Source organism: Buteo buteo, chromosome 20, assembly GCF_964188355.1.
Source record: "Buteo buteo chromosome 20, bButBut1.hap1.1, whole genome shotgun sequence".
In the NCBI taxonomy this organism is placed as follows: Eukaryota; Metazoa; Chordata; class Aves; order Accipitriformes; family Accipitridae; genus Buteo; species Buteo buteo.
The window spans coordinates 2092856-2102489 of NC_134190.1; the positions used below are offsets into that span (position 1 = coordinate 2092856).

At 39.0% G+C, this 9634-nt stretch overlaps 1 long non-coding RNA gene across 1 annotated transcript; it reads right to left on the bottom strand.

The window, feature by feature from the left end:
- Positions 1-278: 278 nt before the first annotated feature.
- LOC142042371 (uncharacterized) lies at positions 279-9576 on the bottom strand. Its single transcript, XR_012653733.1, has 6 exons — positions 8616-9576; positions 5499-6152; positions 3534-3746; positions 1836-1910; positions 1162-1322; positions 279-1041 (listed from the first exon to the last, which is right to left on the bottom strand). It is a non-coding gene; the product is annotated as an uncharacterized LOC142042371 (long non-coding RNA).
- Positions 9577-9634: the final 58 nt, after the last annotated feature.

Genomic DNA, 9634 nt, shown 5'->3' on the forward strand with positions numbered 1-9634 from the left:
GAAAACCTGAATTTCACCTTTTTAGCTCCTGAGGTCTCCTGAGATCTGACCTTCTTCCTGTTTACTCATTTCAAGTAGATTCACAGGGCTTAATGAAAATGTAAGAGCATTTATGTCTGTGGAAATGAAATGTGATTTTTTTTTTTAAATAAATGAATGTATTTAAATAAATTGTGAAAATATTTTTACAAGGAAAAAAAGCAAGCAGGGAAAAGAAGCAAGGGCAATGAAGGCCAGACAGTGAAGACAAAAGTATAATCAACTATTTTACATGACAGCATAAAATTAAAGGTTCCCTTTTTTACTTTTTCAGAAACTTTTTTTTTTTTTTCAGTTTGGAATTCTGAATTTCTTTTTTCTGCTTGGAAAAGAAAAAGTTGCTGTGAATACTACCTCCCGTAACACCCACTAAGATAAGCTGATTCTGCTTTTCCCCTGGCATTTCTGAGTGCTGCCCTTATTCAGTATGAGGCTGAGCCTGTTTCCCTACATCTCATAAGTACTGAAGGGAGCAATGCTTGTCTACATATTACAACTCTGGGAGAAGCTTGCAATTCTGAACTGTTGGTTACAGGAGTAATAATTGTTAATTATGGTGAAAGGTGACTCTAAATGTTCTATTAAGTGAGGCAGCTGTTTGAGGAGGACTGGAGTGCACCTCTCATGCCAGGGTGGGAGGAGTAATGGAAGAGGCATTTGGCTCTGTTAATCTGGTTACAAGCTCTATCAAGTCTTGGTTTTGTCTCCTTAATTTTGAAAAACAATCATGATACGACAGGGACACATGCCAGGCAAAGGTAACCTGTCATGTAGTCTTCTGTCAAGGCAGGCAGGAGTGTTGGTGTTAGGTTTTGACAGGTTGACCAGACATGAAGAAAAGGAGAAACTCTCTTGTTTCTTTAATTGAGTAAGTTCTCCCATTCCTTACTCCAATTTATCAATGCACAGAGAAGAAAGAAACAGAGAGACAGTTCTGCTGCAGCTTTTCTGTTCTTCATTCCTCAAGGAAGATGAGGAAATCTTCCATGCTTGGTCCCTTACCTGCAGAAATACAGTAATTGCCACATACGTCAAAAGACCTCTGACCTATTCCTCTAGCAACTGAGTAAGCTTCTTCCCCAGCAATGTCACTGCCTCCTGACCCAGGAGATGGAAACTTACACTCCAACACCACCAGGTTATTGAGAACCACCTTTGTCAACATGGTAATAAATGCCTCAGTACTGCCCGCTCTGAAGACATCCCTGGTTTGCCACGAGCCAGGGTTGGGGGCTCTGAGATGAGGCAGGGTTCTTCAGCATCTCAAGATAAACTCGGAAGATCTGTCAAGATTAAGAACCAAAGTCAAGGTCTAAAACTCATCTCAAGTTCTCTGTGTTGTCTCCAAGCAGTTTATCCCAAGGGAAAGATGAGATATAATTGAGTTGTCCTGGGACTGTGTCCTGTGCTTGGTCTTCTAGTTAGCAGTAGCTCATTTTCATTATCTTTATTTCATTATTTTTTTTTATGAAGTCATTGACTGTATCTAAATGAAGTGGGTTTAGATCATATAAAGAAATTCCAGTGCCTTTACCTCTCTCACACCAACTTCAACATAACAATCCCATAGGTCTAATCCTGTAAACCATAATAGGAGAAACTGAAACATACCACCACACAAGATAATTCCTACTAATAAAACACGTCTCTGTCTATGGGATTATTTTTCAAGACTCCAGTTTCTAAGAGTAACTGATTGCATTTAACAACCTTCTGCTGCAGCAGCATGTAGTTAAGTAAATTTCCCAGTTTCATTACTTTAAAACTTAAAATATCAATATCTGAATTTTACATACCCAAGTATTTTTGAACTAATTGTTCAGTCCAGAAAAGGCTGAAAATCCAGATTTAGGCAGGATAATGTAAAAGGTCTGTAATAAAAACAAGCACAGGTTGGTCACCAACCAAAACAAAATACGTAAGGTGCAGACAACGCCGCTTTCTTTAAGAACACAAATTAAAATTAAGTGCAGGCCTCTTGACGTCAATATTACTGTATTTGTTGATTTCTGTCAAGCCGTTCAGACTGATGCGTTTTTGAAAGTATACTTCATTTCATTAAACAAGTTCATATCATTTCTCTTGACAAGAAATGCAAGATAATTGGAACAGGGGAAGCAGGAAGTAAATAATAAATTTTAAAAATGAACTAAACTCCAGGACATTCAGCCCTCTGTAGGAGGTTAAGCTTTTGTTGCCTGAGCAAATGGCTCTAATCCATAACACTTTAGTAGTGAATGTCAGTTAAAATTGTTCAGTCTATTTGGGATATGATTTCATCACCATTCATGATAGGTGTGGGAATCAAACTGCAGCCAAAAGGTAGGTGTACTTATGACAGCCCATTCAGTTGAACTGTCATCTTCGCCACAGAGCTAGTTAAGTAGTTATACAAGATCAATGATACCTAGATCATATTATAGGGGGAGCTCTGACAAAACTGCTCATTTGCATGTCATCACCTCATCCAGTCTTTACATAGTGAATTATATGAAAACTCCTCATCTGGCCTTGATGGCAAGGCATTTGAATATTTCACTAGAAATACCCTGACATACATATAGATATCTTAATCTGAATTATGATGGAACTAAACTAACACTGGGAGAGGACCAGCTTTCTGATGATTTTTATTAGGGTGATATACCTCACTCTTTAAGCAGCACATGTATTTTCAGAGTACTGCCACAAATTATCCCTGGCTTTTTGTCTTGTGCAATCTAATGCAGAGTTTCATCTTGGCCCTGAAGTCCAAACATTATCTGATTATTTTTAAGAAAAAAAAAAGAAGCTTTTGTAAAATTTGCCAATCAGGTGTGCATCATCATAAAGTTATCACAGAATTTCTCCTGGGAGGGGAAACACAGTTATCATTCTGGTGTCTAATCCTCAGATCTGCACTGGTCCTTTGCTAGTGAGAATTGAGGATAAAGGATGATACATGTTTTAAGCCAGACTGTAAATACAATTAAGGAATGGCTGTTTAGAGAAAGAGTACAGTGTTCTACAGCATTAGTGGTGTTCTGCTGTTATATTATTTTTACAATAGGACATATCCTTTTCATGCTGAAGACATTTTCCTTTCTGATATATCAAAACCAAACATTATTTGGAAGAACACTTTCTTAATAGAAAAGACATAGAAGAAGCTTGGAGAAATTATGCTTCAAAAGATCTATTTTCCTGGACACACACTGGGGTGATAATGACAGAAGCTTCTTATTATTTAAGATATTTTAAGACATTCTAATGCCTTTGAATAAATAAACCATTTAAGAACACATTTAATTGGTTCCTATTTCTCTATTTCTGTCAGGCAAATGTGACATTTAAGTTTTTACAATCAAAGCTAAAAGAGGAATTTTTCTCCTGACCAGGAATTAGAAATGGTTTAACCATCAAATCATTCATTTAAATTGTGACCAATTTCCAACTGTCCAGGGAGGTGTCAAGCTTTGTTGTACAGATGGGGAGAAAAGACATAACATACTCACCTGGGAAGCGCAGAAGGGACCCCACTGACCCGGCATCCAGGCATCTCCAGGACTGTGAAGAGTTTTGCTGCCAAGCGTGTATGCCAGACCTCTTCAAAATAGCTTTTCAGGGCTCCGTCCTCAGTCACACTCCACTTCTTTTACCAGCCTAATGATCCAGTCACAACTACTTGCAAAGCCTTCCTCACCCCGGAAAGAGGCTCTGAACACATTCTATAAATGGGTAAAAGACAAAAATATAGTTTGATGATTTCACTGGTTTTACCTCAGAAAAATGCTAGGATCACTCCAATTTCAAGAATAAGCTGAGTCATGGGAAAACACAAGCAGGTAATCAAGACCCAAGCATAAAAGGATCTAACAAAATGTGGGACCCACATACACTTCATGAATTCGGGAAGAAAATTTTGTCTACACTGAAATGGCCTCTATGTTAGAAAGCTGGATTGTCTTTAAGTGCTAGTGCACACATGTATGCAGAAAATTTGATTCCTGAATCCCGTTCAGCTCTTATTAAAGAGTTGCCACTGTCTGGGTACGCACAGCTGTGGCCGAAGGCAGAGCGGACAGAGCTGGGCTGTCAGTTGTGAGCAAGTGGTACAACTGCGACTCCGCGGCACAAGATGCACTAACAACAAACAGGCACCAAACCTCCTTATAACACTGCCTTCATTTATCATGTTCAGTGTCCGTGGGTGGTGGAAATGCACATAAAGAGTCACCCACGATACAGGTGAGGTAAGCGCGTAACACAGCCTCTGCACTGAGCAGGAGTTGATCTTGCACGTCAACAAAGTTCATTTTCTTTTCTCTTAGAGTTGTAAAGATCAGCAGAACATCGATGATAACCAAGGCAGTTTATGGCACAGGGATTAACGGGATCCTCATGCCAAAGTAGTTGTTCATCACATGTTTCTTACATGTGTCTCCTGAAATCGGTAGAAGTAATTTGGTGGAAAATCACCAGCAGCCTACACAGGATCAGATTCCCATATGCTCTTATCCTGCTAATGATTTTCATTCTTAGCATAAAAATGCCTCATCAATAACAGTGAAAAAAGTATTTTTCTCTCCAAAAGAGAGAGTCTTTGTTCACAATATGATCATAAATATTTTTGGTTTCATGATGACAACAGGTGATATGACTCTTGGTAGCGGAGATTAAGACAGTTACACTGGGGCAAAAAGTTTGTTCATAATTACAAATCAGGAAAAAATATTTAAAACAACGACAGTAGTCTTGAAGTATGGTATGATATAGTCTAATAGGATAGACAGCCAGCCAACACAGTTCTCACAGATGCCAGGGGGAGTTCTGTTACTGATTTAAATGGGAAAAGGATCAAATTCAAGTTCAGACAGAAGCAATACAGTAAGCTCTCACTATTTCCATTACAACAGTATTCTGGATGTATAGCCCAAAAAGCAGTTTTATTGGGAATAAAAGCGATATATGGGAGTGATAAAAATTAGAAGTTTTATCCATAAAAAAATATCATAAAAGGCAGCATTGTCAAAGGTAAATCACCATTGTTAAGCAGCTTGAAAATATGATGTAAAGAAGAAAGATACAACATGTGGCTTTTACCACTAGGGAAATGCAAGGCCAATTATGTGGTACAAACACCATTTTATTGTGCAAAATAGGTGAGGAAACTGTTCACATCACAAGCAGATGCCTTCTATTTCTAAAGAAAAATCAGCCTGTATCTTTAAATCTTGTGTGGAAAACAAGTGCTTAAACTACCAATTTGAGCACTCTTTCTTTTTTATAAATGACTATATAACATGAAAATGGACCTCTGAAGTCAGTGGGATGTTGCTGAAGGACAATAAAGCCTGGATCCTCCAAAAAAGTAAATAAGTACATCCTAGTGAAACTGGGGGAACACGCTAACTGCATGGCTAAAATATATGCATCTTCCTGGAAAAAGGTCAAAATTATCTTTCCTGTGAGATTTTTACCTTGACAAGTTGATATTTCTGGTTGAATCCACACTGCAGGTGTAGGGGGGAGCGGCAGATCTGCAAGTCAGGATGCGACCATTCCCTCATGTCCTTTTCACAACGCCAGAGCAGACAGGCAGGAGTCTGTGGTGAACTCTCATACTCTCCGAGTTAGGGGCAATGAGAAGGCATCAAGGCCCGCAGCATTGGCCATGGAAAGCCTCTGCCCTATGGTAAATCCTCAGCCTATGCAGCTTATGGTTCATGGAAAAGCTTGTCAGTCTTGAAAATTATGGAGTCACAGGTTGCAATGTCTAGAACTGTTGCATTTAAATTGCTGTGTTCCACGAGAGTCTTTAAAATGTGGATGCAAAGAAAAACTTACTAATTAAAAACATCAGCTATGACTTGGGAAATACATTACTCTAAGCTTTGCAGACTGTGTTGTAAAGCAGTATGTAAAACCTAAAGATGCCGGTTATGTGATTTCATGTTAGAGGTCATCAGTCACTGCATCTCACATTTAACCTTCTCCGAGACAGGAAGCAGAAGTCCAACTTGCATCCTGCAGATAATTCTCAGCAAAGATAGCAGATCACAGTGATGGAGCATGCTTTCAAGGCAGTAACTGTGACACTACCCTCTTTGCAGCTCTAGGCAGAAAGGGCATATCTTGGGAAAAAGAGAAAGGGTCAGTGGGTTATTGCATTTTGTTCATCTGCAGCTGCTGAAATGTTTGCAAAAGCACAACTAACCAGGTACAAATCTGAGAAATTCCAACACCTCTAAATCTCTTCAAGGGATCAGACCATTCCTTCCATCCAGGGACTAGCAAAACACAATTTCAATTGTTTTTCAATTACCTTCTCTCTCTGAGGTCTGTAGTCCATGCAGCACAGTGCCCTTCACCTCATGGGCATGGGATTTAGCCTTTCCAGCCACTACAGCTGTGCTTTCTGCCATCCTCCCTCAAAGGCTTAGATCCTCAGTGGATGTAAATCAATGTCATCTTACTCATGTCTGAGGGACTGTGCCACGTCACAACAGCTGAAGGTCCAACCCATCTTCCTTCCTGAAAATAAGCTGCTTCTTAGGGGCCCCTAAGCTGCTTCTTTGAAATAAAATTTCGAACTTTGGTGTGACTACACTTTCAACAACTGTGTTAACTATTATTAACAGCATCTTTTTGCAAACCTAAGCACATTCGCGTGGCAGCTGGGCCATGCAGGTTAGGGGTTTCTTGATGCAGACTACACTCCTTGAGGAAAATTCACCAGTATGTTAAATCGCTAATCTCAACCTGTTCAACAGAGCAATCCAAAATTAGACCTCTGGCCAATCTTAGCTACTGGTATCTAGGGCAAATCAAGAGAGATGTTCAAAGACCTTCTTCCTCATTTTCCTTCCACACATGGGGGTGTGGGGAGGTGTAGAAAGGGAAAAAGAAAGCTACCTACAAGTCACTATTCCAGATCAGGAGCCAATCTACCAGATTTTCAGACAGGAAAGAAGAATAAAATTAAAGTAGTTACTTTACGAAAGACATTCATACTTAGCAGTCTGTGGTGAAAATGGTAGCCAAGAACATTAATTATCTCAGTCACATTTCCACATTCTCTACTGCACTTCTTTCTACTGTGTGGCACAAGCAAGAAAGGTGAAAAATAATCAAAGCATTTTTCCTAATAGGTCCAGAATGATCCCATTACACTGAATTTCTTCACTTCTGTGATGCCCATAATAGGACATTCCTTCTCGAAATGCCACTTGCATTACTGCTGCATAACTTCAAGAGAAAGAAGAATGCGTAAGTAGGAATATTTTAGATACTAAGGGATAAGTAGTTTAAGACAGCCTCTCTACTGCTTTAACTCCTTTAGTTTATGCTTAGCAGATGATTTGGCAGCTTCCTTTACAAATAACAATGACTTTTAGAACAAGGAATTTCTGCCATCAAGAATTATTTATACTAATGAGCACTAAGTCTCTCTCAGTTGACTTCTTCCTCATAATAATTAGTGAGAAAACATCTTAAACCAAGCACATACAGATCCTGACTTCCCTGATTATTGCAAACATTCTGGGTGATACATTCAAGCACTTAGGAGAGACATTTAAGTTAAGAGTTGCCCTTGGCTTACACTTTGGTAGTCAACAATCAACAAATAGAAACTGTCAACTCCGCTCTTAGCAGATTTGCAGTTTCAAATTCCACCTATAACAGGTGTGGGGTTTTTTTTTAAATAATGTTAAGCAGCACCATAAATAATTACATATATAACAAGTACAACTGGATTGAACACCAGAGAAAGACTTAAGCCTATGTTTTTACCTGGTGTTTTTCACAAAATTTAGCTTTAGAATGTGATAGCACATTCCACACCAAAACCTATCAGTTATACACTAACAAACTGCAAAGAAATCTGTCAGAAGGATACATTACTTCCTGGGAAAAACCACAGCACTGTCGGAAGACATTGTGCTATGCAGTCACAAAATTGTATGGGACCATCAACTTTCAAATAAACAACTAAAGGCCCCAGTAAGCAGAGAGAAGAGTTTCTCGTTAACAAAACCAAAATGGACTGACTGACTGTTTTTCAGAATGAAAATTAAAGACAGATGTGAAGTACCAGTGAGAAGGGTTCAAAATCATCTACTGATTTGAACAAGTTTGGCTGGAGTGAGGAATGGACTTTATAAAACACAAAGGAATTTCAGAGGTGTTCGATACTACAAGTGCTGAATAATTAGTGAGATTTGTTTAACAATTCAGCTATTTTACATATCTCCAAGATGAACGCTTCCCTCTGCTGCGAAGATATGGCAGATGATAACTTAAGAAACCTACAGAGCGTTAGGGAATATCGCAGGGAAATCGCAGGGGTTCTAGATACACTACAGTTCCAGCCAGTCTTTAAATAAGGCATTACATAAATTTATTTATAAAAGGCAAGTGAATCTTGATTAAAATTGAACAGGTCCAGGCTCAGGAGCAGAAATCTCTCCCGGTGTTCCCTACTTCCATTAAAGCTTCAGAACCCCTCTTCAGAGCGGGGAAGCCAGTACCGCCTGAGCAGCAGTGTGGAGGAAGGTTCAGGATGCCACAGGACCTGCTGCAGACAAGATACTCACCAGCGGGTTCTGCCGTACGTGGTACAGCTCCCTGGGTGATCCAAGTCCAAGCCAGACACATTCCTTCTGGGTTTGCTACGAAGTAGACTAACGGGAGAAATACAGTCACCCTGTGCGGGCCTCCGAGATGAGAGAAGGCAGAATTTTGTTTTAGTTTGTTGCACTTCGCATGAATGGGACCAAACAGTTTCTGTATGTTCATAATGAGCAGATTAAAAGTTCTGGAAAAACAGTTTTGAGTAGAACAGGTCAGACAATGCACTTCTTTCCCTGACAAAAAATGTTAAACTTCACATAAAGAATTTAAAGGGGAAATATTACAAAGCTGATATTCTACAGAGATCAGCAACAGCTGCAGTACATTACAGGAGGGTAGTGCAGACTCTGTGCTTGCCCTGTCCCCTTCCCACTCACTTCAGGCTCATTGATTAATTAAAACTTCCATTATACAGATATACACACACATCTATTGGAGCTTCCCTTTCTGGTAAGAAGTTTTGCACTAGGAAAGAAAGTCTGCACGAGGAACCTGACCTATAAGGGAGAAAAAAATCAGAAGCAGCAAAAGTACACATATTTTACAATCTTCAGGAACAAAATAGCTAGCATTTCAGATATTCATATTTATAATTTTAAAAAATCATAATTGAAAATCTATTTTATCTATTTTTTCATCCAAAAGTATTTTAGGCTGGAAATTTTTAGATGGCTATTTTTAACTGCTAAGCACTATTTTAGGCAATAATTTAAACATTCAGCTTTCTATACTTCTGGACTAAATACCTCAGTTGGTAATATATCTACCACTGACACACAAAACTAGGGAAAAGATTTGCTCCCCACAAGAAATTGCAACCCATCCCACACCTCCCTCACTCTCCTTTTTTCTCCATAGGTTTTAAAAGAGAGATTCTTCTGGCTACAACGAAAATTAGAGCTTTTCTTATGATTAAAAAACATGTAAGCGTAGCTTTTAATTTTAGGTTCTCCAGCAATTATCTCTTACAGTTTATAGAGCT